Raw genomic sequence first — 21,926 nt, 5'->3', positions numbered from 1 at the left:
CCAAGAGGAGACACCAGAGGTGACAGCCTCTTCTTAAGACTCCAGACACTGGTGTGTGTAGATGTGGCTCCTGTTACTTTCACAGTCACTTTGTGCCTCTAAGGGGAGTCTGACCTATGAAGGGGGATGGCAGAGCCAAAGGAGGGAAGAACCTCAGTCCTTGAGGAAATCTCCAAGCTACTCAGTCACCAATCCTGGAGACCACTCTACCTCAGGACTTCTTGTTCTGTGATATGATGAAGTTACTGGTTATCTTCAGTCAGGGTCTTGTGTTACTGGCAGTCAAATGCACAATTTAACCTCTACACCAACTGCTGGTATACATCCTGGAGCTCCTTAGCCTGTGCAACATCCAAGTCCCACAGCTGTCTGGCTAGATGCAGGCTACCTCAGAGCAGCTCATGACATCAGCCCCTGACCAACTTGCTGACTTGCAAGGGCTTTGGACTTGTCTTTTTTTAATGTTCCAAATGTGATGGGTTTATGATGCAAAACCAAAGATTCAACTACTGCACAGGGACCAGTATGTTACCAGGTCATGAAAAAGTGGTGTGGGACATGCAGGAGGTGATGGACAACCAGAGGGTCGGGTCATCTCCTTTGTAACATGACACTGCATTGTCGCTGAAGAACACATTGAAAATAACACTGCAGAACTGAACTGAAATGAGACACGAACATGACATCTTCCAGGCATGCCTTCAAGCACCTCCCTGAAGATGGGCCTGGTGTCTAGGCTTCAGAGTGGGGAAGATTACAAATTTTTGGAAGAATAAAAAGTTCACCCTTTTGAAATTTCACAGAAGAATTTAAAAGCCAGAACATACTGGGTTCATTTCTCTTCACCTTCAGGGACAAAAATGATGCTTTATTCAGAACTCCATTAAGCTTCAAGTTCAAATCTCAGCCCGATCTTGTGCCCTCCTGCACTGAAGTTCTTTCCATCAATGAGAGCTGACAGAGTCAGTTTCACTCCTGGTTGAAGGGTCTGAGTATAGCCCAGTCCAATCAGGCTGGCATTATTTACTTTAGCAAAGAGAGAAGTTCTACAGTCCAACTTGAACTCAGCAGAAATGCTGATACAGGTGTTCCTGCCAGCTACCTATACAAGGTTTATTGATGTTCTGATCTTCTCATTCACCTTCTGGTAGACCAACCCTCCAAATTCAGTGTCATAGTTCATGTAAGGGTGCAGCTAGAAGTCTGAAGCCTTGTAACCCAGAGTGAAATTACTCTGTGACAGTTTGGATTTGGCTGTGTCAAAACACATGTGATAGCCAGCAAGCCAACCTTCAAAGATCAACACAGCTCAGTCATAGATAACTCGTCCAGAAATATCTATACCAACATTATTGCCAAGATGGAAACAAGCCCACTTATAGGAGGCCTTCAATTTCCTGCTCTTCTTTCCTATGTTTGATACAAACAACATTTTTTCCAACTTGTACTCCAAAGAGATCTCTGTCCCAAGAATACTGTCTGTGTTTCACTCTTGGGTGAAGGTCAGTCCACAATTACAGATCTTGTATTTGGTCTCTAGGTTGCCTGATGCTTTCCCTGAATCAGTGTAAGTAAGCAAGACCAGAAGTAGGAAATTCCACTCCACTACATGACCTGGTTCTCTGATCTTTTTCGGTCATGCCAAATCCATATCCTCTGTTGAAGGCATTGTTGGTAGTCTTTAATGGGTCATAGTAAGTTGGTGTGTTATACATATCTCCTACTGAAGGGCCTGTCTGCTCCACCAGGGCACTGCTGAAGGTCTTCTTCAGACCACTGATCTGACCTTGTCTTAATTATAATGTGATGGCTTCATGAAGGGTTGAGGTTTCCAAGGTTTCCCTAAATTCATTTTCTCTTGATATTCAGGGGAGACATGCTCTGAGGTCACTTTCAAACTTGCAAATACTATGGTAATGTAATTTCCTCATAAAACACAGTAAATTAGCACTTAATAAGTAATTCCCTTTGATTCTTAAGAATTCCATAGATACATGACTGAGATAAGAAAAAGTTGTTAAATTCCTCCATTAAAATAAGCTCTACCCTACATCATTTGTTTAGTGACACTAAGAGCTTACATTTCTAAAAATAAGGTGAAAGTGTTGAAAGTGCTAGTTGAAAGTGCTAGTGCTCAGTAGTGTCCAACCCTTTGCAACCCAATGGACTATAGCCCACCAGGCTCCTCTGTCCATGAGATTTCCCAAGCAAGAATACTGGAGTGAGCTGCCAGGGGATCTTTCCAACTCAGGGATCGAAGCTGGGTCTCCTGCATTACAAGCAGATTCTTTACCATCTGAGCCACCAGGGAAGTCCCAAAATAAGGTGAAGACAATGACAATTTTTAAGCAATACCTCAGGAGAGTTACTGATTACATGGAGGTGCATCCTCTGAGTTACCGACAAAAAGACACTCCCCTCATACTGACCTTGTAGGAGATATCAGTATCAAATTTGTGCTTCAGCAAAATTATAAATCCATAATAATACAAATCTTTAAGACTGTTCAAAGATTGGGAAATAGTATCAATGTTTAGAGTCATTAAAAGTGATTGGATTTCATCTCCTGTGCTCACTTCTACAGACTCATAATGGCTTCCCAGGGTGTCAGGCTAAGAACTGTGAGGTCATATCAGGGTTCAGTGGGAAAGAGTGCAGTGATTGATTACAAATGCCTGCCTTGGGTTCAGGTGGAGGCAGCAGCATCAGCCATATTGTTTCTATAATCCAGGTTAAAGTTTCTTGAAAAGCAATTAGAACATTATCAGGCTTCATAAATTGTACCAGTGTTTTCTTAGGTCAGTCTCCCAAGGCAATAAAAAAAAAAAATAAATAAACAAATGGGCAAACTTACAAGTTTTGCACAGCAAAGGAGACTATGAACAAAATGAAAAAACAACTTACATACTGGGAGAAAATATTTGCAAATTATGTGACTGACAAGGGCTTAGTTTCCAAAATATACAAACACCTCATATAATGCAACAACAACAAAACACAACTCAATCGAAAAATGGGCAGAAGGCCTAAATAGACATTTCTCCAAAGAAGACATACATTTGGCAAATAGGCATATGAAAAGATGCTTGACATCACTAATTGTTAGAGAAATGCAAGTCAAAATTATTAATACAATGAGATACCATCTCACATCAGTCAGAATGGCCAACATTAAAAAGTCTACAAATGTGTATGGAAATACAAAAAAACCTTGAATAGCCAAAGCAATCTTGAGAAAGAAGAATGGAACTGGAGAAATCAACCTGCCTGACTTCAGGCTCTACTACAAAGCAACAGTCATCAAGACAGCATGGTACTGGCACAAAGACAGAAACATAGATCAATGGAAAAAAAATAGAAAGCCCAGAGACGAATCCACACACCTATGGACACCTAATCTTTGACAAAGGAGGCAAGAATATACAATGGAGAAAAGATAATCTCTTTAAACAAGTGGTGCTGGGAAAATTGGTCAACCACTTGTAAAAGAATGAACCTAGAACATTTTCTAACAGCATACACAAAAATAAACTCAAAATGGATTAAAGATCTAAATGTATGACAGAAACTATAAAACTCCTAGAGGAAAACATAGGCAAAACACTCTCTGACGTAAATCATAGCAGGATCCTCTATGACCCACCTCCCAGAGTAATGGAAATAAAAGCAAAAATAAACAAATGGGACCTAATTAAACTTAAAAGCTTTTGCACAACAAAGGAAACTATAAGTAAGGTGAAGCCTTCAGAATGGGAGAAAATAATAGCAAATGAAGCAACTGACAAAGAATTAATCTCAAAAATATACAAGCAACTCCTGCAGCTCAATTCCAGAAAAATAAGCTACCCAATCAAAAAATGGGCCAAAGAACTAAACAGACATTTCTCCAAAGACGATATATAGATGGCTAACAAACACATGAAAAGATGCTCAACATCACTCATTATCCTGCTAAGTTACGTCAGTCGTGTCCAATTCTGTGCAACCCCATAGATGGCAGCCCACCAGGCTCCCCCATCCCTAGGATTCTCCAGGCAAGACCACTGGAGTGGGTTGCCATTGCCTTCTCCAGTGCATGAAAGTGAAAAGTGAAAGTGGAGTTGCTCAGTCCTGTCCAACTCTTAGCGACCCCATGGACTGCAGCCCACCAGGCTCCTCCGTCCATGGGATTTTCCAGGCAAGAGTACAGGAGTGGGGTGCCATTGCCTTCTCCTCACTCATTATCAGAGAAATGCAAATCAAAACCACAATGAGGTACCATCTTACACCGGTCAGAGTCAAGAAGTCTACAAGGAATAAATGCTGGAGAGGGTATGGAGAAAAAGGAACCCTCAACATTCCCTCTGTTGGTGGGAATGCGAACTAGTACAGCCACTATGGAGAACAGTGTGGAGATTCCTTAAAAAACTGGAAATAGAACTGCCATATGACCCAGCAATCCCACTGCTGGGCATACACACCAAGGAAACCAGAATAGAAAGAGATGAGTATACCCCAGTGTTCATCGCAGCACTGTTTATAATAGCCAGGACATGGAAGCAACCTAGATGTCCATCAGCAGAGGAATGGATAAGAAAGCTGTGGTACATATACACAATGGAATATTACTCAGCTATTAAAAAGAATGCATTTGAATCCATTCTAATGAGGTGGATGAAACTGGTGCCTTTATACAGAGCGAAGTAAGTCAGAAAGAAAAACACCAATACAGTATAATAACGCATATATGTGGAATTTAGAAAGATGGTAATGATGACCCTATATGCGAGACAGCAAAAGAGACACAGATGTAAAGAACAGACTTTTGGACTCTGTGGGAGAAGGCGAGAATAGGATGATTTGAGAGAATAGTATTGAAACATGTATATTATCATATGTGACATAGATCGCCATTCCAGGTTCAGTGCATGAGACTGGGTGCTCAGGGCTGGTGCACTGGGATGACCCTGAGGGATGGGATGGGGAGGGAGGTGGGAGAAAGGGTCAGGATGGGGAACACATGTGCACCCACGGCTGATTCATGTGACTGTATGGCAAAAACCACCACAATATTGTAAAGTAATTAGCCTCCAATTAAAAAAAAAAAGTCTACAAATGACAAATGCTAGAGAGGGTGTGGAGAAAAGATAACCTTCCTACACTGTTGGTGGGACCAGAAGTTGGTGCAGCCACTGTGGAAAACAGTATGAAGATTTCTCAGAAAACTAAAAATAGAATTGCCATATGACCCAGCAATCCCACTCCTGGACATACATCCAGATAAAACTCTAAGTCAAAAAGATACATGCACCCCTATGGTCACAACAGCACTATTTATAACAGCGAAGACATGGAAGCAATCTAAATGTCCATCAACAGATGAATGGATAAAGAAGATGTGGTACATATATGCAATGGAATACTACTCAGCCATTAAAAAACAACAAAGTAATGCCATTTGCAGCAAACTGAATGCAACTAGAGATAATCACACTAAGTGAAGTAAAAAAGAGAAAAACCGTATGATATCACTAACGTGGAATCTACAATGTGACAGAAATGAACCTATCTTTAAAAAAGAAACAGAATCACGGACATAGAGAACAGACTGGTAGTTGCCAAGCGGAAGAGAGAGATTGGGAAGTTGGGATTAGCAGATGTAAGCTTTTATATAGAGAATGGATAAACAACAAGGTCCTACTGTATAGTACAGAGACCTATATTCAAAGTCCTATGATAAGCCATAAAACACTTTAAAATGTATATATGCATAACTGAATCACTTTGCTATACAGCAGAAATTAACACGGCATTGTAAATCAACTATACTTCAATAAAATATTGATCAAAAAAGAACATTGTCAGGTCTGATTCCATAATTCCAATTACTCTTAACTTCAGGATTAATTTCTTTCTTTTATCCATGTACATTTCTTGAGCACATTCCATGTATGAGGTGTACCGTTAGGCACTGTGGAAATTAAAAAGTGAATCGGTCTCTCATCCAGCCCACAAAGAAGTAGTTAATAAAAGAGAAAGACGTGTGTGTGTTTAGGGTATGAAGTGATAAAATGCTGCATGAAGAGTTTGAGAAGGAGAAGGGCTGGAGGCGCATCAGTGGTAGGGAGGGGTAGTTTGAGAGAGGCGTGCTGGTGAGGGTGTGGCAGGGAAGCCTTGCAGTGATGTGAGACTGTTGGAATGGATTCTAGGGGAAGGCTATTTCAAACTGAGTTGCCAGAAAGAGTGGAAGCACCAGAGTGGAAAGCTGACGGTGGTGGGTGACCGACTGACTGATGAGGATATGGAGCTGCTCTTTATCCCAGCTTCCCCCACAGAGCAAGCAGGGTGACTGTTGGGCTTCTTTAGATGGTATGCTGACATGACTGACACCCATTTCTATAAGGGTTGTTCAGGTCCGGGGAAAACCTGCTCTCTGGAAATATCATCTTTCATCACCACTGGAAGCGGGACATAGAACAGATGTCTTCAGTAAAGGACAGGCCTCACTGGTGTCTCACACTGTACATTGTTTATTGTAAATCTAAGGGGACTGACGAAGGTTCCATCTTTATTCTCTGAACTACACACCGAGTCATCAAATGCGACCAACGAAGAACATTCCTGATGTGGTATTATTCCTTTTTCTGGATAAGCTGTTGATTTACTGAAAATATTTGCCAGAATAGATTAAAACTGAAAATAGAGGATCACCCCTCACATGCTCTTATGTCATGATGTATATAAGCATACATTATAAACATGAGATAGCATTTCGTTCAATTTCTTTTTTAAATACTTCAAAAATCAAACAACGCTATTGGCTTTACGTTAAAATAAAGAAACCAGAAAAGAAAATCATTTTTCAGCTACACGCAGAAAACTGTAAAGGGCCAGTCCAGGTAAAGAAGTACCAAGAAATAGATTTGTCAGTAAAATTAGGATGTGCATTTTAAAGCTAAGAAGGGAGAAAGGAATTTAAATAAATCTAACATCCTTGTAAAATTTAGAATGCATGTCCAGAACAGGAAGGATAACTTGCATGCCAGGGGACTTCTCAGGCCTTCACTTACTTATGGCTTGGCTTGTCACTATCTTCTAAGCAAACCTAAAACACAGAAGGTGATACTGTGATACTGAGTAAGTTCCACCAGGTCCAAAGCTACAGGCAAGCTGATTGTTCACGTCCCTCCCCAGCCCCTCCTACTTCCCTCTTTCCACCCCATGCCCTTCTCTGGAGTTTTTATGGGCAGCCTTAGATCTATATTTATCCACTATATTTAGTGAGTTTGATTATGCATAGCCTAAATTCAGATCTGAGATGACGATCCAGATTTTTGTTCACTGAAAGAACTTTTTTTTTTTAAATAGGTTTATAGCAAAGACTAAGCACTGACTTATTTCTCTCTTTTCTTGCTTTTCAATAGGCTCGTTTTGGCTCAGAGCCCTTCCTGTTCTCTTCTAGAAAGCTCTGTGTGCACACCTGCCCAGGCCACTTCCTTCCGGATATTTACCTGGCCACTCTCCTGCTACCTCTTTGAAGAGGCCTTGAAGATCACCCCACATAAATGACACCCACCCCCAGTCCCTGGCCTTGCCACGGTCCAATAGGTCACCCTGTCCATCTGTTTACTGCTATCTCTTTTTCATTCTTCTAAGTTTTTGTATAATTGAAATATTTTTATAGATATAGTAAAGTTCACCCTTTTTAGTGTCCAGTTCTGTAAGTTTTGACAAACACATAAAGACACATTGCCACAACCACAGTCAAGATTTAGAAAAATTCCACCACCCTGCACAACATTCCTATGCCCCTTTATAGTGAACCCTCTCCCAGCCGCAGTCCTCATCTGTTTCCTTATCTATAGTGTTTCCTTTGTCAGAATGTCACAGAAATGGGGTCATGGAGTACGTAACCTTTTGAGTCTGGCTTTTTCACTTAGCATAAAGTATTTGAGACTTAAGTGTATCATTACATCTGTCAGTACTTCGTTTCTTTTGATTGCTGAAAATGATTCCATTGTATGGATGTTATTCATTCTCCATTTGAAAACCATTCGTTTCGAATTTTTCGTGATTATAAGATACAATAAACATTCAAATATAGTTCTCATTTCACTTGCATAAATATCCAGAAGTGGGATTGCTGGGTGATATAGTAAGTGAATATTTAACTACAGAAAATACTACTCAACTGTTTTTCAAAGCAGCTGTACTGTTTCGTATTCTGACCAGCAATGAGTAAGAGTTCCAGCATCTTCCTCAGCGCTTGGTATTTTATTCCAGCCATTCTAAGAGCTGCACAGTAGAATGTCATTGTGGTTACAGTTTGCATTTTCCCTAATGACTAATTATGCTGAACATCTTTTCATGTACATATTTAATATTATATCTTTTCCCTTTGGAATTAATTTTTAGAGATGGTGTGATACATGGAAGGAAGTTTGTGTTTCTAGCACCTAACATGTAACACTGCCATTACAAACTGCTGTAGGTAAGACTTTGTGTTCAAAGTATGAGGGGATGCAGACAAAGAAGATAGTAACTAATAATAACTGAGACAGAGCCATCCAGGTGCCCTAAAAGTGGTAGCTGCACACGGCTCTTTAGGTGATGTGGGAGGGGCACCTCGGTCAGCCTCAGGGCTGGAAGACTTCTCTGAAGAGAGCAAGCTTAATCAAGGTCCCAGGTTTCAATAGGAAACCTTGGGTCCCACCTCCTCTTGGTGGGGCTTGGCAATCCTGTACCACAGAGCTCTCTCTCCTGGTGCTCCTCCGCTGTTTCTGGGTTTGGGGTCCCATGGTGGTGGGATTACAGATTAACACTGTGATGGCAACCTCTACTTCTCCTTCACGCCACTTACGATGACATCATTAATTATGCAGTTAAGTATTTAACACCCACTTCTCTCCCACTACGAGGGCTTCCTGGGGCCCAGGGCTGCACCTGCCCTGGTCACAGCCGCACTTCCACAAGCCAGCACAGCAAGTGGCCCAGCCAGGTCCTGGGACAGAGTGGGACCCAAAGGATGAAGGACCAATCTCACAGTTCCTGGAAAAATCGACTAGGTTACTGGAGAGTTTTCCCTCCCTGGTGGGGTAGTTTTGTACCTTTGCTCACTTTTAGAACCAGCTGTTAGCTCTTTATTTTCAAATTACTAAAATAATTAATAGTCAAAATAAAGGTCCCCCCACCCTGTCCAAGAGAAAACAAACTTTCACATTGTATATAATGGTGGGTGCTCATGCCTTAAGTAATCAATCTGTTGATCCTGGGATGTTTTCAGCATGTCACTGGTGGTCAGATGGCATTGGGGATTTGCCAAAACAAAAAATCTTTCGTCAGAAAGGTCTATTGTGCCCTAAGAATGGGTAGAACAAAAAGCAAATGGAGAGAAAGTTATTTTGAAGCTACATTACCTATCATTCCTCCACGTAATGTCATTCATTTTAATTCTCCTCAGTATTCACATACAGCACACACACATACACACCCTTGGGCTGCTTCTCATTGATGCAGGGAAGCAGAAGGAAATGATCACTTTGGAACATTCAACCGAGCATCTACTACGTACCAAGTACTCGTCCAAGAGTCTCACTTAGCCCACACCTCCACTGAGGATGCTGAGGCCTAGACAGCAGGAAGTGGACGGTAAAGAAATAGAATCAAGCTCTGGAATTTCCAGGGGAGTCACATTTTTAAGCACAACATTGGCTTAATTAAATACATGAGTCAGACTTGCTGCTGAGTTGGGGAAAAGGGGAACAGGTATGGCACCGCCGTTGGCTCCGCAGTCTGTCTGTCTGACAGGGCCGGGGCCATCTTCAGCATCACCAGACCTGTGACGAACTCTCACGTTGACCTTGTGGCCACTATGTCTATGTCATCATGCAAAGCAGGGGCTGGTCAAGGCTCAGGTCTTCTCCGTAAGGTTTTCTGGTTCAGATTTTGCTCTTGTGTGATGAAGTGTAAGTGGGACTCAGGGTTACCAGTTAACATGGTTCTTGTATTCAAAAGGGTAGGTTTTTCTAAAACCCTACAAAAATTCATTTTTTTCCCCAAAACCCAAATGATTATGTTTGGAATGAACTACAAGTCAACATCTATTTACTCACAGAGAGAACTGGTGAGCAGAGAACAGGAAGAAAAGAAAGTGGCATTTATTGAGCACCAGTTATGTGAATTACTAAGTATCTGGACATGTTATAGAAATCTTTGCAATTGTCCAGTGAAGTATGTTGTTTATCCCATTTTACAGATGAGAAAACTGAGGCCTAGGAACATTTAATAGTACAAGTAAGTAGTCAATCTGTTCTCTCTTGAGGCTAAAACCTACACCTTTTGCTTTACATGGCAGGACTATGCAAGGGGATGGGAGTGAGGATTTCTCCCTTCTCATGGAATTAGAGATAGACCTCTATCCCTAGTTGGCAATAGGTTTCAAAGAGTCATACCACGTGTGACAGCCTGTTCACAATGTACACAGTTATAGCCTCACCTGTTTTATTTCCTTCCCTGCTTCAAGGTCAACATCTCATTTTCCCAGCGTTGCCAAAGAGTTCTTGGTTTGGTTTCTTGAGTTTCCTCTTCTCTTCAAGTTTTTCAATATTATACAGACATGATGCTCTGAATTAAAGCCTTGGAAAGACATTAAAATATGGGGGGGAAGTCACTTTCTAGCCAGTAGCTTTATTTGTGTGCTTGACTTCATGTATGGATTTTTAATTCACTCATATTGAATAGATACAAAGATGTGGAGTTTTTCCAGAAGCATTTGTTGTATCCAACTCATTGTGGCAAGTTCTTCATATCAGACAAAATCTGCATAGCTCAAAGAGAGTTATGCCCTGACTCACATGATCTCAAAAAACATTCCAAAAATGGACCTTAAGTGGACTCATGTTTTAGGTGTTTTGGAATCACTGCTACATAAAATCATCCCATAGTGAATGAAAGTCAAAGGAGATTAAACTCTACATTTTGCAAATGGGAAAACCAATGCCAGAAGGAAAGTGACTTTGCCTGAGGTTACACAGCTCATTATAGCTCAGCTAGAAGGAGAATTCACTTTGTAGGACTCTCCTGCACTCTCTGTTTTGAGATCGGATTACTATATATTGAATTCTGTTTAATGGAACATAAAACACTCAACTACATATCAGAATACAAGTCTCCTTAGAGAGGGAAGGATAGATGCTTTTTCTCCTCTTAGGGAAGACAGATTATTCTAAAGCTCTTTACCTTGTCATATGGGCAATTGAGATTCACACCTATATACATAGGTGTGAAATAGATGAGGGATTTCTTACCTAAAGAAAGGATTCTTTAAATTGAGGGTGTTCCCAGACCTGAAGCCTGTCTGGTTTACCAGCACCATGATCTGAATGTCACAGCTCTGTCTGCAAGGCAGGAAAAAAAACACATCATCTCACAAGGCTGGTGTCAGCCAGTCACATACATTAAGGGCATCTTCTACACATGCCTACTTCATGAAGGTTTTAAGAGTATGGGCTGGACATCTTATATGTGTCTACATCTGTTTAAACTTCCCTGGTGTCTCAGATGGTAAAGAATATGCCTGCAATGCAGGAGTCGAGTGTTTAATCCTGGGGTTGGTAAGATCCCCTTGAAAAGAGAATGGCTACCAACTCCAGTATTTTTGCCTGGAGAATTCCATGGACACAGGTGCCTGGTGGGCTACAGTCCATGGGGTTGCAAAGAGTCAGACATGACTGAGTGACTAACACTTTTTGTTTTCAACATTAGTAGAGGCAACTGAAGGCTTGTTTGCTTGCAAATTGTTTGTTACAAAAGTTTGATACCTGTAATTTCTTGGTTTAAATATTGGAAATGTAATGGTGTTTCTGGTTGGTTAAAGTGATTTTTTTTTTTTTTAAAGCTTTACCAATATCAATGGCAGAAATGGCTTTACATAACAGAGACTCTTTATGGGTCACCACTGACGTACCAAAACAATCCTAATCATGTAAGAATTGGCTAAGCTAGTATCTCAAACGGACAAAAAGCAGCTAACAAATATGACTGATTTAATTTAAGATACCCCAGATGAAGGCTTAAGTAATTACAAGAAATGGCTAATAATAGCAAGTAGTATGCTATACCCTTAAGGACTAATCTGAAGGGGTGTGATTTGGGGATTTTAATTATTCATTCTTAAGAATATATGTATTTCTTTTGGTTATAAAAGTGTCACATATTCGCTGTAGAAAAATAAAGAAACGTTGAAATAAAATAAAATAATCCATAATATTATTAGACAGATTCTTTCAACTAACATTGTATAATATTTCCCTTCTGTGTATTTTTCACTCTATGTATTTATAAATGTAAATTTTTAGTAAAATGGTGCTTAAGTATTCCTTCATCTCTCTTTATTTAATGTTAGCAGTTATTCTATAATTCTTAACAATGAACTTTTCAATGGTATAATGTGGGTATAGCACAATTTAGCAATTCTTCATTATTAAATATTTATGCTTTTAAAATAACATATTATTACTTATGGTAACAAATATCTGGTTTTATGACAGAAATTCTGCTGTAAAAGACATTCTTATAATACATCTTTATGTGCTATCAAGGATTATAGTTTTTGGAATAAATTCTTAGAGGCAGACTCACCAGGCTAAAGCATATAAGGCATATTTAAGGTTCCCAATACCTGCTGCTAAAATGTCTTCCAGAAAGTGCACCAAATTACTTCTTCACCTACAAAGTATAAAAGTGCTAATTTCATTATACCTTTCCCAATCTTTAATATTTAAATGTTTGGGATTAGAATATTATTATCTGAATTTGAATTTCCTTCATAACTAGGCTTCCTTTTTAAATTCCACAAGTTAGCAAGGGACATACTTCCCTCCTACCAATAGTGGCCTGGGTAGGTTTAAATCCAACATCAAATTCTGTGAAACCAGCAACTCAAGGTCTAGCTTTTATTGAGGACAAACAAGAGGAAGATATATTCCAAATGGTTCCAAATTGGGCAAGGAGTACGTCAAGGATGTATACCGTCACCCTGCTTATTTAAATTATATGCAGAGTACATCATGCAAAATGCTGGCCTGGATGAGCACAAGCTGGAATCAAGATTGCCGGGAGAAATAACAATAACCTTAGACACACAGATGATACCACCCTTATGGCAAAAACTGAAGAACTAAAGAGCTCCAGATGAAAGTGAAAGAGGAGAGTGACAAGTTGGCTTAAAACTCAACATTAAAAAAACTAAGATCATGACATCCAGACCCATCACTTCATGGCAAATAGATGGGAAAACAATGGAAACAGTGACAGACTTTATTTTCTTGGGCTCCAAAATCACTGCAGATGGTGACTGCAGCCATGAAATTAAAAGACGCTTGCTCCCTGGAAGCAAAGCTATGACCCTGGAAGCAAAGCTATGACCCTGGAAGCAAAGCTATGACCCTTGCTCCCTGGAAGCAAAGCTATGACCAATCTAGACAGCTTATTAAAAAGCAGAGATATTTTTTAAAAAATTAAAAAAAATAAAAAGCAGAGATATTACTTTACCGACAAAGGTCTGTCTAGTCAAAGCTATGGCTTTTCCAGTAGTCATGAATGGATGTGAGAATTGGACCATAAAGAAAGTTGAGCACCAAAGAATAGATGCTTTTGAACTGTGGTGTTGGAGAAGACTCTTAAGAGTCCTTTAGCCTGTACGGAGATCAAAACAGTCAATCCTAGAGGAAATCAGTCCTGAATATTCACTAGAAGGACTGATGCTAAACTGAAACTCCAATGCTTTAGCCACCTGATACGAAGAACTAACTCTTTGGAAAAGACCCTGATGCCAGGAAAGATTGAAGGCAGGAGTAGAAGGGGATGACAGAGGATGAAATGGTTGGATGGAACACCAACTTGATGGAAATGAGTTTGAGCAAGCTCCGGGAGTTGGTGATGGACAGGGAGGCCTGGCATGCTGCAGTCCATGGGGTTGCAAAGAGTCAGACACTACTGAGCAACTGAACTGAACTGATAGCTAGAGATTAAAAAAAAGAAATAAGTAATGTCCTTTGAGGGCTTCAAGGGGGCTCAGTAGTAAAGAATCCACTTCCTGGCTATTGTCCATGAAATGGTAAGAGAGTCAGACACGACTTAGGGACTCAATAACAATAACAATGTCTTTTCCTATTTCAACTCATGTAACTGACTTGGAATTCTTTTTGTTTTAAAATGTTTCTTCCTGACACTCACATCCTGCAGTGCACTTCATTTATGATACTTGAGGGCAGATTTGAAGAGAACCAGACACTGAGACAGTGAGTTCTTTAGGAACAAGGTTTATAAAGCAATCAATAATGTATAATTTTCCAAGACTGCATCTACAGGATCCTAAATAACTATTCAGTGTTTTGAATCAGTTATTTGCCAATGTACATTAAAAGAAAATGCAAAAAAAAAAAAAAAATAAAAATAAAAAAAGAAAAGAAAAGAAAATGCAACCTAATTCCTTGCCAGAGTTACTCATTTAAAATCTTATGTGGGGGAGGAGCTAAGATGGCGGAGGAGTAGGACGGGGAGAACACTTTCTCCCCCACAAATTCATCAAAACAACATTTAAACGCCAAGTAAATTGCACAAAACAACTTCTGAATGCCGGCAGAGGACATCAGGCACCCAGAAAAGCAACCCAAGTCTTCGAAAGGAGGTAGGAAAAAATATAAAAGACAAAAAAATAGACAAAAGAGGGAGGGACAGAGTTCCCTCCTGGGAAGGGAGTCTTAAAAAGAGAGAAGTTTCCAAACAACAGGAAACCTTCTCACTGCCGAATCTAGCCAAGCCTTGGAAGCACAGAGGGCAACATAACAGGGAGGAAAAATAAATAAACAATTAAAACCCGCAGATTGCGAGCCCTACAGTAACTCCCCCAGTGGAGAAGCAGCGCAGACGCCTGCACACGCCACTAGCAGGTGGGGGCTGGGCAGGGAGGCGCAGCGCGGGCTGCATCGCTTAGAGTAAGGATCTAACCTGAATACCCCCAGCGCTATCTGAGCGAAATAATTTGGGCTAGCAAACCAGACTGTGGGATATCTACCACGTGAAAAGCCAGCCCTAACCTAAGACACTGCCAGGCCCGCGCACGGAACAAAGGACTGAACAGAGATAGCCGGCTGCAGACCTTCCCCCTCCGGTGACAGGCAGCCAGAGCCGGAAGAGGGCAATCGCAGCCCCAGAGAGACATTATCTATAAAACTGTAAGCAGGCTTCTTTGCTAACTAAAACTTCTTGGGGGTCTGGATGGTCAACATCTGCCTGAGAAGGTGCGCCGGTTGTACACCCAGATAACCGAGCGGTGGGGAGGTGATAAATCGCAGCAATCGCGCTTGCCAAACACTTCATCACCTGAGCTGCTCGGACCTGGGAAGGGCACAAAACGCAGGCCCAACCGAGTCTGCACCTCTGAGGAGTACCCGAGTGCCGGAACCTGAGCAGCTTGGACCTGGGAGGTGCATGCAACCCAGGGCCGGCCTTGGATGGTTCCCAGTGGAGCAACCTAGAGCCTGAGCAGTGTGGGCAGGGAGGCTACATGCGCTGTGAGCAGGGGCAGACCCAGTGTGGCTGAGGCACTGCGAGCACACGCCAGTGTTATTTGTTTGCAGCGTCCCTCCCTCCCCACAGGGCAACTGAACAAGTGAGCCTAAAAAAAAAAATTGTCCACCACCGTCCCCCCTTTGTGTCAGGGCGGAAACCAGACACTGAAGAGACCAGCAAACAGAAGAAGCTATAACAGAGGGAACCGCCTTGGAAGCTACAGGCAATAGATTAAAACCCTGTGGTTAGTACCGAATACATAGGAAGGGGCCTATAGATCTTGAGAAATATAAGTTGGACCAAGGAACTAGCCGAAAATGAACTGACCCCACAATACTCACAACAAAACCAGAGAAAGTCCTAGATATATTTTTACTATTTTTACGATCATTCTTTCTTTTTTTTTTTAAATTTTAAAACAATTTTTAAGTCCTCTATTATTCCTTTAATTTTCACTTTTATAACCTACTATTACTTTGCAAAAAAAAAAAAAGACCCTTTTTTTTTTAAAGCAAACTTCATATATATATTTTTTTATAATTTTTGTGACCTTGTTTTTCTTTTTTTTCTTTTCTTCTTTTCTTTAACATTGTATTTTTGAAATTCCAATCTCTACTCTAGATTTTTAATTTCAGCTTTTTGGTATTTGTTATCAATTTTGTACCTATATATTTTTTTTTATAATTTTTGTGACTTTTTTTTTCTCTTTCTTCCTCTTCTTCTTTTATATAACATTCTATATCTGAAATTCCAAACTCTACTCTAGATTTTTAATTTATGCTTTTTGGTATTTGTTATCAATTTTGTACCTATATTTTCTTTATAATTTTTGCAACTTTGTTTTTTTTTTCCTCTCTTTCTTTTTCTTCTTTTTTTTAACAGTGTATTTTTGAAATTTCAAAATCTACTCTAAATTTTTAACTTTTGCTTTTTGGTATTTGTTATCAACTTTGTACCTATATTTTCTTTATAATTTTTGTGACTTTGTTTGTTTTTTTTTTTCACTCTCTTTCTTTTCCTTATTCTCTTCTTTAACATTGTATTTTTTAAAATCCAAACTCTACTCTAGATTTTTAATTTTTGCTTTTATGTATTTGTTACCAATTTTGTACCTTTAAGAACCCAATCTTCAGGACCCATTTTTCACTAGGGAGCAAGATTACTGGCTTGACTGCTCTCTCTCCCTTTGTACACTCCTTTTTCTGCACCAGATCACCTGTGTCTCCTCCCTAACCCCTCTCTACTCCACCCAACTCTGTGAATTGTGTATTCCAGACGGTGGAGAACTCTTAGGGAACTGATTACTGGCTGGATCTGTCTCCCTCCTTTTCATTCCCCCCTTTTATCCTCCTGGCCACCTCTGTCTCCTTCCTCCTTTTTCTCTTCTCTGTCTAACTCCGTGAACATCTCTGAGTCGTCCAGTTGTGGAGTGCACATAAGGAAGTGATTACTGGCTAGCCCACTCTTTGCTCTATTGATTCCACCTCATCTCATTCGGGTCACCTCTAACTCCCTCCTCCCTCTTCTCTTCTCCATGTAACGCTGTGAACCTCTCTGGGTGACCCTCAAGGTGGAGAAACTTTTCATCTTTAAAGTAGATGTTTTATCAATGGTGCTATATAGAAGGAGAAGTTTTGAAACTACTGTAAAAATAAGACCGATAACTGGAAGCAGGAGGCTTAAGTCCAAACCCTGACTCCAGGGAACTCCTGACTCCAGGGAACATTAATTGACAGGAGCTCATCAAACGCCTCCATACCTACACTGAAACCAAGCACCACACAAGGGCCAACAAGTTCCAGGGCAAGACATACCAAGCAAATTCTCCAGCAACACAGGAACACAGCCCTGAGCTCCAAGATACAGGCTGCCCAAAGTCACCCCAAAACCATAGACATCTCATAACTCATTACTGGACACTTCATTGCACTCCAGAGAGAAGAAATCCAGCTCCACCCACCAGAACACCGACACAAGCTTCCCTAACCAAGAAACCTTGACAAGGCACCTGTACAAACCCACACACAACAAGGAAACATCACAATAAAGAGAACTCCACGAACTGCCAGAAAGGACACCCCAAACTCAGCAATTTAAACAAGATGAAGAGACAGAGGAATACCCAGCAGATAAAGGAACAGGATAAATGCCCACCAAACCAAACAAAAGAGGAAGAGATAGGGAATCTACCTGATAAAGAATTCCAAATAATGATAGTGAAATTGATCCAAAATCTTGAAATCAAAATGGAATCACAAATAGCTTGGAGACAAAGATTGAGAAGATGCAAGAAAGGTTTAATAAGGACCTAGAAGAAATAAAAAAGAGTCAATATATAATGAATAATGCAATAAATGAATTAAAAAACACTCTGGAGGCAACGAATAGTAGAATAACAGAGGCAGAAGATAGGATTAGTGAACTAGAAGATAGAATGGTAGAAATAAATGAATCAGAAAGGAAAAAAGAAAAACGAATTAAAAGAAATGAGGACAATCTCAGAGACCTCCAGGACAATATTAAATGCTACAACATTTGAATCATAGGGGTCCCAGAAGAAGAAGACAAAAAGAAAGACCATGAGAAAATACTTGAGGAGATGATAGTTGAAATCTTCCCTAAAATGGGAAAGGAAATAGTCACTCAAGTCAAAGAAACCCAGAGAGTCCCAAACAGGATAAACCCAAGGCAAAACACCCCAAGACACATATTAATCAAATTAACAAAGATCAAACACAAAGAACAAATATTAAAAGCAGCAAGGGAAAAACAACAAATAACACACAAGGGAATTCCCATAAGGATAACAGCTGATCTTTCAATAGAAACTCTTCAAGCCAGGAGGGAATGGCAAGACATACTTAAAGTGATGAAAGAAAATAACCTACAGCCCAGATTATTGTACCCAGCAAAGATCTCATTCAAATACGAAGGAGAAATCAAAAGCTTTACAGACAAGCAAAAGCTGAGAGAATTCAGCACCACCAAACCAGCTCTCCAACAAATACTAAAGGCTATTCTTTAGACAGGAAACACAAAAACAGTGTATAAATTCGAACCCAAAACAATAAAGAAAATGGCAACGGGATCATACTTATCAATAATTACCTTAAACGTAAATGGGTTGAATGCCCCAACCAAAAGACAAAGACTGGCTGAATGGATACAAAAACAGGACCCCTACATATGCTGTCTACAAGAGACCCACCTCAAAACAGGGGACACATACAGACTGAAAGTGAAGGGCTGGAAAAAGATTTTCCATGCAAATAGGGACCAAAAAAAGCAGGAGTAGCAATACTCATATCAGATAAAATAGACTTTAAAACAAAGGCTGTGAAGAGACAAAGACGGTCACTACATAATGATCAAAGGATCAATCCAAGAAGAAGATATAACGATTATAAATATATATGCACCCAACAGGGAGCACCGCAATATGTAAGACAAACGCTAACAAGTATGAAAGGAGACATTAACAATAACACAATAATAGTGGGAGACTTTAATACCCCACTCACACCTATGGATAGATCAACTAAACAGAAAATTAACAAGGAAACACAAATGTTAAACGATACAATAGACCAGTTAGACCTAATTGATATCTATAGGACATTTCATCCCAAAACAATGAATTTCACCTTTTTCTCAAGCGCACATGGAACCTTCTTCAGGATAGATCACATCCTGGGCCATAAATCTAGCCTTGGTAAATTCAAAAAAATAGAAATCATTCCAAGCATCTTTTCTGACCACAATGCAGTAAGATTAGATCTCAATTACAGGAGAAAAACTATTAAAAATTCCAACATATGGAGGCTGAACAACACGCTGCTGAAGAACCAACAAATCACAGAAGAAATCAAAAAAGAAATCAAAATTTGCATAGAAATGAATGAAAATGAAAACACAACAACCCAAAACCTGTGGGACACGGTAAAAGCAGTCCTAAGGGGAAAGTTCATAGCAATACAGGCATACCTCAAGAAACAAGAAAAAAGTCAAATAAATAACCTAACTCTACACCTAAAGCAACTAGAAAAGGAAGAAATGAAGAACCCCAGGGTTAGTAGAAGGAAAGAAATTTTAAAAATTAGGGCAGAAACAAATGCAAAAGAAACAAAAGAAACCATAGCAAAAATCAACAAAGCCAAAAGCTGGTTCTTTGAAAGGATAAATAAAATTGACAAACGATTAGCCAGACTCATCAAGAAACAAAGGGAGAAAATTCAAATCAATAAAATTAGACATGAAAATGGAGAGATCACAACAGACAACACAGAAATACAAAGGATCATAAGAGACTACTATCAACAATTATATGCAAATAAAATGGACAACGTGGAAGAAATGGACAAATTCGTAGAAAAGTGCAACTTCCCAAAACTGGACCAGGAAGAAATAGAAAATCTTAACAGACCCATCACAAGCACGGAAATTGAAACTGTAATCAGAAATCTTCCAGCAAACAAAAGCCCAGGTCCAGACGGCTTCACAGCGGAATTCTACCAAAAATTTAGAGAAGAGCTAACACCTATCCTGCTCAAACTCTTCCAGAAAATTGCAGAGGAAGGTAAACTTCCAAACTCATTCTATGAGGCCACCATCACCCTAATAACAAAACCTGACAAAGATGCTACAAAAAAAGAAAACTACAGGCCAATATCACTGATGAACATAGATGCAAAAATTCTTAACAAAATTCTAGCAATCAGAATCCAACAACACATTAAAAAGATCATACACCATGACCAAGTGGGCTTTATCCCAGGGATGCAAGGAGTCTTCAATATCTGGAAATCAATCAATGTTATACACCACATTAACAAATTGAAAAACAAAAACCATATGATTATCTCAATAGATGCAGAGAAAGCCTTTGACAAAATTCAACATCCATTTATGATAAGAACTCTCCAGAAAGCAGGAATAGAAGGAACATACCTCAACATAATAAAAGCTATATATGACAAACCCATAGCAAACATTATCCTCAATGGTGAAAAATTGAAAACATTTCCCCTAAAGTCAGGAACAAGACAAGGGTGCCCACTTTCACCATTACTATTCAACATAGTTTTGGAAGTTTTGGCCACAGCAGTCAGAGCAGAAAAAGAAATAAAAGGAATCCGAACTGGAAAAGAAGAAGTAAAACTCTCACTGTTTGCAGATGACATGATTCTCTACATAGAAAACCCTAAAGACTCCACCAGAAAATTACTAGAACTAATCAATGATTATAGTAAAGTTGCAGGATATAAAATCAACACACAGAAATCCCTTGCATTCCTATACACTAATAATGAGAAAACAGAAAGAGAAATTAAGGAAACAATTCCATTCACCATTGCAATGGAAAGAATAAAATACTTAGGAATATATCTACCTAAAGAAACTAAAGACCTATATATAGAAAACTATAAAACACTGGTGAAAGAAATCAAAGAGGACACTAATAGATGGAGAAATATACCATGTTCATGGATTGGAAGAATCAATCTAGTGAAAATGAGTATACTACCCAAAGCAATTTATAGATTCAATGCAATCCCTATCAAGCTACCAACGGTATTCTTCACAGAACTAGAACAAATGATTTCACAATTTGTATGGAAATACAAAAAACCTCGAATAGCCAAAGCAATCTTGAGAAAGAAGAATGGAACTGGAGGAATCAACCTACCTGACTTCAGGCTCTACTACAAAGCCACAGTCATCAAGACAGTATGGTACTGGCACAAAGACAGAAATATAGATCAATGGAACAAAACAGAAAGCCCAGAGATAAATCCACACACATATGGACACCTTATCTTTGACAAAGGAGGCAAGAATATACAATGGATTAAAGACAATCTCTTTAACAAGTGGTGCTGGGAAATCTGGTCAACCACTTGTAAAAGAATGAAACTAGAGCACTTTCTAACACCATACACAAAAATAAACTCAAAATGGATTAAAGATCTAAACGTAAGACCAGAAACTGTAAAACTCCTAGAGGAGAACACAGGCAAAACACTCTCCGACATACATCACAGCAGGATCCTCTATGACCCAACTCCCAGAATATTGGAAATAAAAGCAAAATAAACAAATGGGACCTAATTAAACTTAAAAGCTTCTGCACAACAAAGGAAACTATAAGCAAGGTGAAAAGACAGCCTTCAGAATGGGAGAAAATAATAGCAAATGAAGCAACTGACAAACAACTAATCTCAAAAATATACAAGCAACTCCTACAGCTCAATTCCAGAAAAATAAATGACCCAATCAAAAAATGGGCCAAAGAACTAAATAGACATTTCTCCAAAGAAGACATACAGATGGCTAACAAACACATGAAAAGATGCTCAACATCACTCATTATCAGA

At 39.5% G+C, this 21,926-nt stretch overlaps 1 pseudogene; it reads right to left on the bottom strand.

The window, feature by feature from the left end:
- Positions 1-408: 408 nt before the first annotated feature.
- LOC133252642 (voltage-dependent anion-selective channel protein 3-like) lies at positions 409-1,757 on the bottom strand (annotated as a pseudogene).
- Between the last annotated feature and the right edge of the window lie 20,169 nt (positions 1,758-21,926).

This window comes from Bos javanicus, chromosome 8 (genome assembly GCF_032452875.1).
Source record: "Bos javanicus breed banteng chromosome 8, ARS-OSU_banteng_1.0, whole genome shotgun sequence".
Taxonomy (NCBI): Eukaryota; Metazoa; Chordata; class Mammalia; order Artiodactyla; family Bovidae; genus Bos; species Bos javanicus.
The sequence above is the reverse complement of the archived record's forward strand: the minus strand, read 5'-3'. Positions and strand labels throughout refer to the sequence as shown.